Raw genomic sequence first — 11,072 nt, 5'->3', positions numbered from 1 at the left:
GCCAACTTGGGATAAGAGCTAGAACACGTCTCTTCAAAACAAACGAACCTCAAAAACCCTAACGACAACAAAGATAACAAAACAAAACAAAAAGCCATTCTAGGTTTAGTGAAATGTGGGCTTACCCCCACATATCACAACACTGCTTAGGTAAGTGTCTCTCCTGTTTTCAATAAACCAGGCAAAGGAGAAGAACGAGGCTTAGGAGAGAGAGTTCCAGGGGCCAGGAAGGTGGATGAAGAATCAAGGAGTTGGGGAGATGGCTCAGTGGAGACCCGAGTAAGGACCCGAGTTTAGATGCTCAGAGCCCGTGTAACAAGCCAGATGCGCTTGCATGCATGCTTGGAAGCCCAGTGAGCATGTCTGGAAGCGCAGTGAGCATGCCTGGAAGCCCAGTGAGCATGCCTGGAAGCCCAGTGAGCATGCCTGGAAGCCCAGTGAGCATGCCTGGAAGCCCAGCGCTGTGGGGGTCAAGGAGGTGGATGCTGGGACATGACGGCTGCCAGCCTAGCTTTGAGTTCGGTTAAAGACTCTCTCTTCAGGAATAAAGGAGATAGAGATACAGGGAAAGGGAGGGAAGAGAGAGAGAGAGAGAGAGAGAGAGAGAGAGAGAGAGAGAGAGAGAGAGAGAGAGAGAGAGACTCAACATTCAAGATAACTTCCCCTGACCATGTACACACATACATGTCCATCCATCTCTCTCTCTCTGTCTCTCTCTCTGTCTCTCTCTCTCTGTCTCTCTCTCTCTGTCTCTCTCTCTCTCTCTCACACACACACAGACAGACAGACACACAGACACACACATTAAAAAAAAAAGAAACAAATCTGCATAGGACCCTATGTAACCACAACTTCGTTGAATCAAATGTATGTCAGCTCCTTTGTGAAATCTATTCAAATTCTGTTTTCTTCCTTTCAATAGTGACGTAGATAGAGGAGGGCGTTGTGGGCTGACGGATGAGGCCGCTTTCTGTTACTGTATGAAAACAACCCTAGAAATTCTACTTGGGGCTCGTGGCCCATGGTCAGCTGGTCCTGCTGCTTTGGCCGTGTGTTGAGGCAGCACATTGTGGTGGGAAGGTGTGGAGTAAGATCCGTACCTCGAGGCAGCTGAGAAGCAAAGAGGACCAAAAGGGAGTGGTCTTCAAGACACATCCCCGCTGACCCACCTCCTGATAACACATGGGCCTGAGACCGAGCTTGCAACACTTGGGAGCACTCACCAAGACTCTCACAGTGAGCGGGCATTTGGGAGCAGGGCTTAGGAAGGGGTCCTGCTATGCTGAGGTGCGAGCAGTTGGGGACATATGAACTATATTAACTACACACAGTGGGGAGAGGAGGGAAATAACACACAAATTGTCCCCTGCAAGGGGACAAGCAAAGGACATCTTCAGGCCTCCCAGAGCTATACATGACCCAGACCAGCATGGGGCAGCTGCTGCAGGGCAGAGACTTTATGTAGCACCTAGTCTGTGCTCCAGTCGCTCTGGGCCCAGCTGTCTCCCAGGGTGACAAAGGGCCAGGCTAGAACTGCCTGAGAGCAATTTTGCTCGCATTCACACCTACTTCCCTCTAACTGGTGTTTGTGTGTTTCGAGTAGCCAGCCTGCTGGCCCATTCACGGGGAGAGCACGGGCCCCCTCACCGCCTCCGCTGTGGCCTTAAGGGGACTGTTCTTCTGACCCTCCTACCTTGAAAGTGCTGACTAGGGTCACTGGAAGGGTTGTGTGCCGCTGTGCCTCACCCTGGTGGCAAACAGGGCCACGGCAGACCCATCCATCAGCCTGGCTAGACAAATGCTTGAGACTTGCCTAGGTGGCAAGTGGGTGTGGGCGTGGCCCCCACTTGTCCAGCCTCTGGACAGAATTTGTCCGGAGGCCCTGGTATCCTTAATACAGTATGACCAGGTCATTCCCCTCCCCCGCTTCTCATTCATTCTTTACTAATTGTCGGCTGAAGCCTGGCCAGCCTTCACTGTGGCCAGTTTCATGTCAACAGCTAAGATTCGGTGTGGGGATGTCAGAAAGATTGCACAGCGGTAGAGAAAAGGAAGCATTCTTTTTCTCTGCACTCTTTGGGAGTGTTTAAGCTTTAATTTCTTTTCAATAGATGATACTACATGGACCAGATGACGCCAACAAATAGTGAAGGGAAAAAAAGAACAGACAAGGAGAATTACAAGTGACTCCTTGCTTAATAAATGGGGAGCCTTAGGTTTCACTTACCGACTTCGTTTCTGAGAAGGCAATCCCGAGATGGGAACCCTTTGGTCTTCCTAAGGCGTCCATCACTCCAGCAGTGGGTCTAGGGACGTAGTTGTAGCTGGACGACTCCTCTAACCCTGTCCCTCTAGAGCGATGGTCCTCAACTTCCCTGATGCTGCGATCCTCTAACAGAGTTCCTCATGCTGTGGTGACCCCCAACCATACAATTATTTTTGTTGCTACTTCGTAACTGTAATTTTGCCACTGCCGTGAATCATGATGTAAATATCTGATCTACAGCCCCCGTGAGACGGTTGTCTGACCTCCCGAAGGGGTTGCGACCCACAGGTTGAGAACCACCTCTCCAGAGCCTACTGTGCTTGGGTCTGTTCCCTGGAGAAGAGGTAGGAGAATATGGGTTTCAGGGAGGTGCTGTGCACCCCACGGGGGCAGGGGGGCGTTAGCCCCTGTCTGCTCTGAGAACTGGGGCTGGGTGGGATGTATGAGCTCTGGATTTGGGGCAGGCTGTGACACTCAGTGGTTAGAGAGGCTAGAGGGAACCCAACAGGGCAGGGCCCTGGGCAGAGAGCATGAACAAACAATTGTTTTCCAGTTGAGACTAGAGGCTGTTAAGAAGTGATGCATACTGATAACAAAGGCTAGGTAATTTATGATAACCTTCTGACACTGCCTGTTTGCTCCACCAAAAGATATTAAAATGTAATCATGATCACACAGTTAAAAAGGACATTAATTAACCAACAAGAAATCTGCATGGTTGAAAAGTTTACTGATCTTTAGGAAATGAAATTTGAGTACACATTCTAGTTTGTCCCTTCTCCTCAGATCCTGGGAGATAAACAGATCTCTGGGCTGCAAAAATAGCCCAGTCTCCTCTTTGAGTTCCCACAGCTGCCACACTCTCTGAGATCGGTACTGGGCCAGTATTATTAACACAGGGGCTCAAGGAGCTGGAGCCAGAGGCAGGACTCTGTGGCACACACACACACACACACACACACACACACACACACACACACACACACACAGAGAGAGAGAGAGAGAGAGAGAGAGAGAGAGAGAGAGAGAGAGAGAGAGAGAGAGAGACTTCTAGTAGCTCCTTGTCGTCAGTAAAGGCACTGCCGAGTTCTCCGCACACCTCAGGGCTCGGCTTTCTGGCCCAGTTGCTCTGCTTCATTGCCACTGAAATAGTTTCCTTTGGGATGATGGATTGTGGATGTCTAAACAGGGGCCCTTTCCCTCCTGGGCTTGCCCTACCCTTTTCCTGGGGACACAGAGAGGGTTTGATTGAACGGGCACGGCAGAGGGACAGAGTCGAGGCTCTGGGGGCTCAGCCTGGGCTAAGCAGCTCTTTCATTGGGGTGGTCAACACCTTTTATTGCTGCAGACTCTTTGGGATTGCTCCGATATTAGCCTGCTTTGAGGTGGATTGGAGAGGCATGCCTGTGCCCCAAACTGCTTCCAGACGTGATGTAGGCTGAATACTGCTTCCTTTGGTCCCTTGTTCAGGGGATTTGCTTAAAAAAAAAAAAAAAAAAAAGAACAAAACAAAACCAGAAAGCTTGTTAGACTCAATGTTGGTGGTAAGCAGAATATATAACCGGAGACAGTTAAAGCCTTTAGGAAGTTCCCACTTAACACATTTGCTTCTATGAATCTTCACATTTTTACATCCTGCCCTTGATTTTCGATTTCCTTTCTATGAAATTTTCATGAGGTGGTTCCGTTTGAAAAGAAAAATCTTAAATCACACATAATTATGTTTACTCAGACTCTACTTAGTGTATGACCTCGAAGGAACTGAGAGGAGAAGCCTCAGAGTCAATGGAATGGTCCAGAATGGGCTGTGGGGGAGTGGGAAGACTCTGGGGTCAGGGGTGGCGACTTTGAGTTCTGAAGATGCCCTCGGAGCTGGTTGTGTGATGCTTGGGTGCGCAGTAATGTGACTGACTAGTCAGTGCCGGTTAAGTTGGTAGATGGAGAACCCCACAGACTATCTTGTCTGCCTGCAAATTTCCTTCTTTTGGGAAAACTATTAACATTCTGCCTATAGAAGGGAGTTCATACCGTGTATGACAAACTCAGAGGCTTTTTTTTTTTTTTTTGGTGGGGGATGGGAGGGAGCGGGCACAGCAGACAGAGGGGTTCTAGGAAGAATTTTGCTTACATAAATGCTTATGCTCAGACTTTCAAACTCCCATATTAACTTAACTAGTGCATTTCGAGCTGGCGTCTGGCTCTGGCTGGCTGTTGTGGCTCTGAGCCTCCTGCCCCTCCTCCTCCCCAGTGCCGGGATTACGGGCGTGCACCACTATGCCTGACTCAGCCTCCAGACATTCTGTTCAAAGTCCAAACGTCCTTTCACTGTTATGCCCATTATGTTGCTAAGCTGGCAATGAAAACCAGCGAGGCCCTTTTAATCTGCCCCGGCATCTTGTCTTGTGCGGAAGCCTGGGAAGACATTCATGGTCTCATCCTTAAGAACCCGACCGTCTACTAGTCCTGATGAGAGTTATGGGTGAGTCAATTGGAGAACAGTGGTTGATGGATCTAATCTAGTTTCTAGCCCAGAGCTCTGCACATAAAAGGAGACCAGTGACATCGGGCCACTGAGGAAAGTGCTAAAGTCTGGTCATCAATTTAATCTCAGAATTGGGAGAGATGTAGGTTAATGTAATTGTTATGATCCATGTGCAGAAGGTGGGACACTTGAATGGAGGGCAGAAGGAAGTTGCCTGGATTAGGAAGAGGATATTCCAGGTGACTATCACAGCAGAGACCCAGGGAACGAAACCTTGGTTGTTTTGGTTCTGTATGTGCTGACAGACGGCTGGTAGGAGGGAAGAGATGAAGTGCAGCAGGATTGAAACTTGGATACAGGCAGCCTGATGAAACCATGAGGGAGCTGCTTCTCTTTTGGAGAGAGGCACATGCTGACTCCAGGTAAACATCTGTGATGGTTTTGATCGCCAGCTTCAGAGGATCCAGAGTCGCCGTGGGAACGTCCTGTGAGCAGATCTGTGAGTGGCTTTCTAGATTACGTTAACTAAGGTGGGAGGATTGGTCATAAATGTGGTGGCTGGTGTCCTGTGGGCTGGTGTCCCAGGCTGCAAAGAAAGGAGAAACCTACTTCTCATGCTGCTGTCCCCAAATCCCAGCAATTTAACTGATATCCTAACTAAAATCCAAACATCGGAAGTCGGAAATCCTTCCAAGTCAACCCCTTTCTGAGCATCTACTTGGCGTCATGAGTGGAAACTTTCACACCTTACCTCAGGCTATCTGTCATAGTCCAGGTGTAGGCACAATGAAAAAAAACTGTATAAAATCTCCTACATGCTATGTATAAGAGGTGTCTATAAACCTAAATGGCCAAGTGTGGTAGCACACACCTCAAGTGGCTGAGTCGGGAAAATATTTTCTGCCATTCTGTAGGTTACTTTAAAAATTCTGTCCATTGTGTTCTTTATGGGGGCACAATTCTTAACTTTGATTAAGTTCAATTTGTCTTTTTTTTTTCTCTGCCTGTGTTTTGATGTCCTACCCAAGAAATCACCATCAAGTCCAGGTTTTGAAGAATGCCTTACTTTCTTCTAGGACTTGTATAGGTTTAGGTTTTTCTTACAAGCCTTTGATCTGTTTTGAATTAATGTTTGCATGTAGTATTAAGGGTCCACTCCATTCTTTCTCTTGTATATATTCAATTATCCTAAAATCCATGATTGTCCTTTCTCTACTGAATGGTCTTAACATCCGCCCTGTTTTATTGGCATGTCTTTATGCCCACACCATGATGTTCTGGTTACAGAATTGTGATAAAACTTCCATTTAGAAAGTTAGAAACCTCCAACTTTGTGCTCCTTTTTCAAGATCTTTTTGCTATTTACTGTGTCTTGAGAGTCTATATGAGTTTTAGGATGGATTTTCTGGTTTCTGAAAAACAAAAAGCCGTTGGGATTTTGATGGAGATGGTGTTCAATCTATAGACCATTTTGGGTAATGTGGCTAGCTTAATGATAACGATGTTACAATCCCTGAAAACGAGTGTTTGTCCATTTCTTCATGTGTTCATTAGTTTCTTTTAGCAATGTCTAGTTGTTTTTATTTTATACACTATTTTCCTTTTTGGTTAAGGTCATTATTCTAAGTAGTTTATTCTTTTTGATATGATTGTGAATTGAATTGTTTCTGTAATCAAAGCAGATATCTTGGCCTTCCATGATGCCAAGTTTCTCTTCTCCAGAGACTGGGTGATACTAATTCGGAAGGATGAGAGTCCAGGCCACCCAGAGGTTCCCCTTCGTCCTAAGAACAGACTGCAATTTGGAATCAGGTAGGAGTCAAGGCTCATTTAAAGCGCATTTGGAGTTGTTCAAGGTCTTTGAGCTTTACAGACACATTATTTAATATGTTTTTCTCAGAGCCCAAGGACAAAGAGCTTCCTCCCAAATTCTACATGCACAGAGAAGAGAAATGTCACAGCTGTTGGGAGGTCATTAGTGTGGGTTGATTTTTGTCTGTTTTAAAATTTTATTTATCATCATTATTATTGTTATTATTATTATTAGTGCGTGCATGTGAGCTCGAGAGTTCAAGGGCAACTCTGGAGCTGGTTCTCTCCTTCTGCCATGGGCTCTGGGAATCAAACTCAGATCCTTAGCTTTGGCAGCAAACGCCTTTATTCCCTAAGCAAAACCTGCAGGAGGGGCATAGTACAACTTCTGCTCTGGGATTTTCCTTCCTTTATCCTGTTTCTAGGGATCTCCCTATCTTAGATCTTTCCCCAGAGTTCTCCATCTTCTGCCTCCTACACAGAATGTACTGACTCCTCTGTAATTGCCTTGAGCCTTTGCTGGGCAAAGGCAAACTTGGCCTGAAAAAACATCTCACAAATCAAGAATAGGTCAACACAGTGGCGATAACGTAATCTGAGTATGGTGACATGAACCAGTCTAATCCTAGTGACACCAAGAATTCAGAATTGCTGGGTATGGTGGCACATGCTTTTTATTCCTGCACTCAGCAGGCAGAGGCAGTTAGATCTCTGAGTTCAAGGCCAGCCTGCTCTACATATGCTGTGATTGTTTTTGAAACAGGGTCTCATTCTCCATATCAGCTTGGCTTAGGGATTCACTATGTAGCTAAGGCTGGTCTTGAACTGGTGGCAATTCTCCTGCCTCAGCCTCTTGACTACCAGGGCAACAGGTATGAGTCATCTGTTGGTGGTTTTGCTTAAACCAGGGATTGATTTGACAGGAGACAGAGCAAGGACAAAAGAGGAACCCAGGAATAGGTGGCATGGAAGCGAGGTGATTTGCTGGCCCTTACTTGAGGTGCCCAAGATGGAGAGCACAGGCCTGCCTTGGTAGCCTGTCACAAGTCTCTGGAAGGCAAAGGCTGTGGCTGACATCATTCTATTGTTGACTGTTTCTAACCTTAGGGCTTAGTGAGCTGGGAGTTAGAAGGGGCTTCTCCTGGGACAGTGTGGTTGTGACCCAGTAAGTCTTTGTTGGCTTTGGAAACAAGGAAGATTTTTCTATATGTCTCTGTAGACCCAAGTCTAGAGGACCCTAGGCTGCTTGGGCAGGGCATGATCAGGGATGGGGTAACGTGAACATAATGCCTGCAGGCCAACCTCATAGGCCATGCTTGGGCAGGGCATGATCAGGGATGGGGTAACGTGAACATAATGCCTGCAGGCCAACCTCGTAGGTGTCACGAGCCACCTGTATGACCGCTGCAGTGGGAATCAGACCCCCTTGATACACCTCTTCCACTCGGGGAGGCGTGGGAGGCAGAGAAGGTGAGGGCCACACCATTCTTCAGCACGGCGGTGCAGGAGGCGGGGCTTGGCAGCCTGAAGGACCTGGGGTTCTGCTTTGTGTCCGGCAGCTCCACAGAGCTGTCTGCAAGGAGAATGTGATACAAAGTCTACAAACATTGCCCTGCAAAAGGCACATTTTTATCTCCCTCTCCAGAACCTCTGAGAGAGCCAAGTTTGGTGGTTTGCCAAACAGACGGTGCTCCTTCCGTGTGATGTACAGTGAGCAGTGGGGGCGAGCATCTTCCTGTGGATCCCGTGTGCACAGCTCTGGATGGCAAACGAGGGGACTCTGGGAAGGAGGATGCACTAGGGGAGAAAGATTTGTCCAGCACCCATTAGACAACGGGCTAAGAACACAAACGACTTAGAGCAGAGGAGAAAAGGAGAGGAAAAAAAAAAACCAAAAACCAAAAAACACAACCACCACCGTAAAGCAAAGGTAAACAGTTTTCCTACTTCTTTCTTCCTGTGTACCTAATCTGTGTGGGCAGAGAGGCTGGGAGCTGACGGCTGTTTCGGGGCCTCTGATTATGAACCCACATGTGGGAAGATTAGGATCAAGGGACTCTGAAGTCACTAAACCCTCCTCCCGTCTTGTCACCTGCTCCTCTTTCCCTAGTCCTAAGGGCCGGAGTTCTCTTCTTTAATCTTTGTTGACTGTTGTTAATCCCTGTTTCATCAGGAGGAGGGGCTTGCTCTGAAAATTAAGGGTTGGGGACAAAGTTCCTCAGTGCCCCGCCAGATCTTTCCTCATGTGCTCTCACACCTAATACTTGTGCCACACATCTGTCGCCTTTCACACCACCCTTGCACTGCTGGATCTTTGCCCGCATGTGTGTGCAGTCTTCGACTTCATTGTCCCACTGCCAATCAATCCCAGAATCCTCCCATTCTGAGTATTTTTAGCACTCTGGCATCATCTTGCTGACTTCATCTCAATGTGCAACCAGAACCTCCTGAGGGCATGGCAGGCACTCACGCGAGGTTACTATCACCACCCACTAGAGGCATTCCAAGTGGCTGTCTTAGGGGGTGCTGGCCAAGCATCCACATACCTCCTCACCTGATATCCACAGTCAGATGCTGCAGAGGCCACAGTGCCACCCAGACTGACAGGAGAGTCCAACTGCAAAGCTTTGACGTCGGGCTGAACAGAGGATGGGGCAGCTTCCACTTCAGACCCAAGCCAACTGCGCGCCTGCGCCAGGCAACAGCTGCTTGGTATCAAGGCGAGACTCTAGCTGGGGAGGGAGGATGGCTTGGCCTGCCACTTAGATGTAGGGACAACTTCCGTTGGTGGGGTAGACTCAGCCTCCACTCACAGGCTGTCTCGAGTCTAACGCAGGTGTTAAAATGATAGAGCCGGGGCAGGTGAGATGTCCTAGTGGGTAAAAAGCTCAGAACCCACAGTGGAAGGAGAGAATTGTGACCTCTGACCTTCACATATTCCTCCCACCCCTAATAATAAATAAACTAAATCAAAATGTTAGTGTAGGAAGAGAGCAGAGCATGATTCTAATTTTACAGGTGAGAGACATGGATGTTCTTGTGGGGAGTCAGATTTGCTTTGCCCAGCTTAACACCCGTCACACACCGTATGTACTTCCTGGTCATTTTTGCTTCTGTCATAAATAGAAGGTAGGAAAGAAAAGATACATACGTGTATACATGTATGCATTAATACATATGAATGTATTAATCATTGTGGTGCGAGGAATCACACCTAGTGCCTTGTGCATGGTGAACTTGTATTCTACCACACACATCTTTGATTCCTATACTGGACATTTCCGGTATCCGTTTGTCTCGTTATTGGTGATGTATTTTAATTATTTTCTTGGATTTGTCTACCAAATTTCTCTTTTGCAAAGCTGGGGTTTTCAACGGCAGTTTGTCTAGAATGTGTGTGGCCCCGGGGTCAATCCTCAGCACCAAAACCATCAAGTTTTTATAACTGGTAGATATCACATGGAGTCAAACTGCGGCTCTATGGTTTGCAGTTTCTCTACAAACTTTTATCCTCTAGCTTTTGCATTTTTGTGTGGCTCTCGGTTCATACTGCAGTGGAAGTCAAGTGTTTATTTTCTGATTTTATTATTCACATTTATGGTCATCTTCCTGTTAGCATGAACCTTTTCTTCTCCCATTTGGTTATGGATTTATATCAATTTAGGCTTAGGAACTACTTTTCCTTCAGTGGGTTATAATCTGTTACTCCTATTATTAATTCTGCTGTTTAAATTATCCCTTACTTGGTTGATAGGAATCCTTTCTGGATGGTTCCTGTTGAGCTTTCCTGAGTCTATAGATCTGGTTATAATTTACACACAGAAGAATCTATACTTCTGAAGAGAATGGCTGACTGCTTTGACAAATATTTGTAGTTGTGTAACCCCCACAACCACAGCTAAGGTGGGGAATGATTCCATCATCTCAGAGGCTGCCTCTGAGCCTGCTTACAGTCAGCCCTTTCCCTGGAACCCTGTTTTTGGCTATCAGTGCTTTGATTTTTGTCTCCAGTTTTGCCCCTTCAGAATATTTTTGATTAATTTTGGGCTAGGGATGTAGCTCAGTGGTAGAGCACTTGCACAGCATGCTTGAAGAAAAGCAGATTTGATCACTCCTCAGCACTGAGAAAAAGATGAGGAGATGGAGAGGAGGAGAGGAGAGGAGAAGGGAGGAGATGATTTGGAGAGGGCGTGGGATCCAGGGCATGCTTACTAAACAAAAGTTTTCCAACGGAGCTATGACCCAGCCCCAGACTCTATCTTTTGTGTATCCTCTTTATCTGGGTATATTTTGACACCCATCCATGTTGCATGTACCCTTAGTTCATTCGTTTTTATTGCTGAATAGTATTCTGTGGTATGGATATTCTCCGGACTGCTATTTTCCTTCATTTGCTGACAAACATTTGGGTTATTCACAGGTTGTTTAGTTTTTGAAATAGGGTCTCGCTTTCTGTAGCTGGCCTGGGATTTACTCTGTGGCCCAGACTGGACTCAAACTGATGCCAGTCCT

The 11,072-nt window shown here is 46.9% G+C and overlaps 1 long non-coding RNA gene across 1 annotated transcript; it reads left to right on the top strand.

Moving 5' to 3' along the window:
- The first annotated feature begins 4,554 nt into the window (after positions 1 to 4,554).
- LOC121829815 (uncharacterized) lies at positions 4,555 to 8,485 on the top strand. Its single transcript, XR_013051097.1, has 3 exons — positions 4,555 to 4,745; positions 6,471 to 6,560; positions 8,206 to 8,485. It is a non-coding gene; the product is annotated as an uncharacterized LOC121829815 (long non-coding RNA).
- Positions 8,486 to 11,072: the final 2,587 nt, after the last annotated feature.

This window comes from Peromyscus maniculatus, chromosome 5 (assembly GCF_049852395.1).
Source record: "Peromyscus maniculatus bairdii isolate BWxNUB_F1_BW_parent chromosome 5, HU_Pman_BW_mat_3.1, whole genome shotgun sequence".
Classification (NCBI taxonomy): domain Eukaryota; kingdom Metazoa; phylum Chordata; class Mammalia; order Rodentia; family Cricetidae; genus Peromyscus; species Peromyscus maniculatus.
The sequence above is the reverse complement of the archived record's forward strand: the minus strand, read 5'-3'. Positions and strand labels throughout refer to the sequence as shown.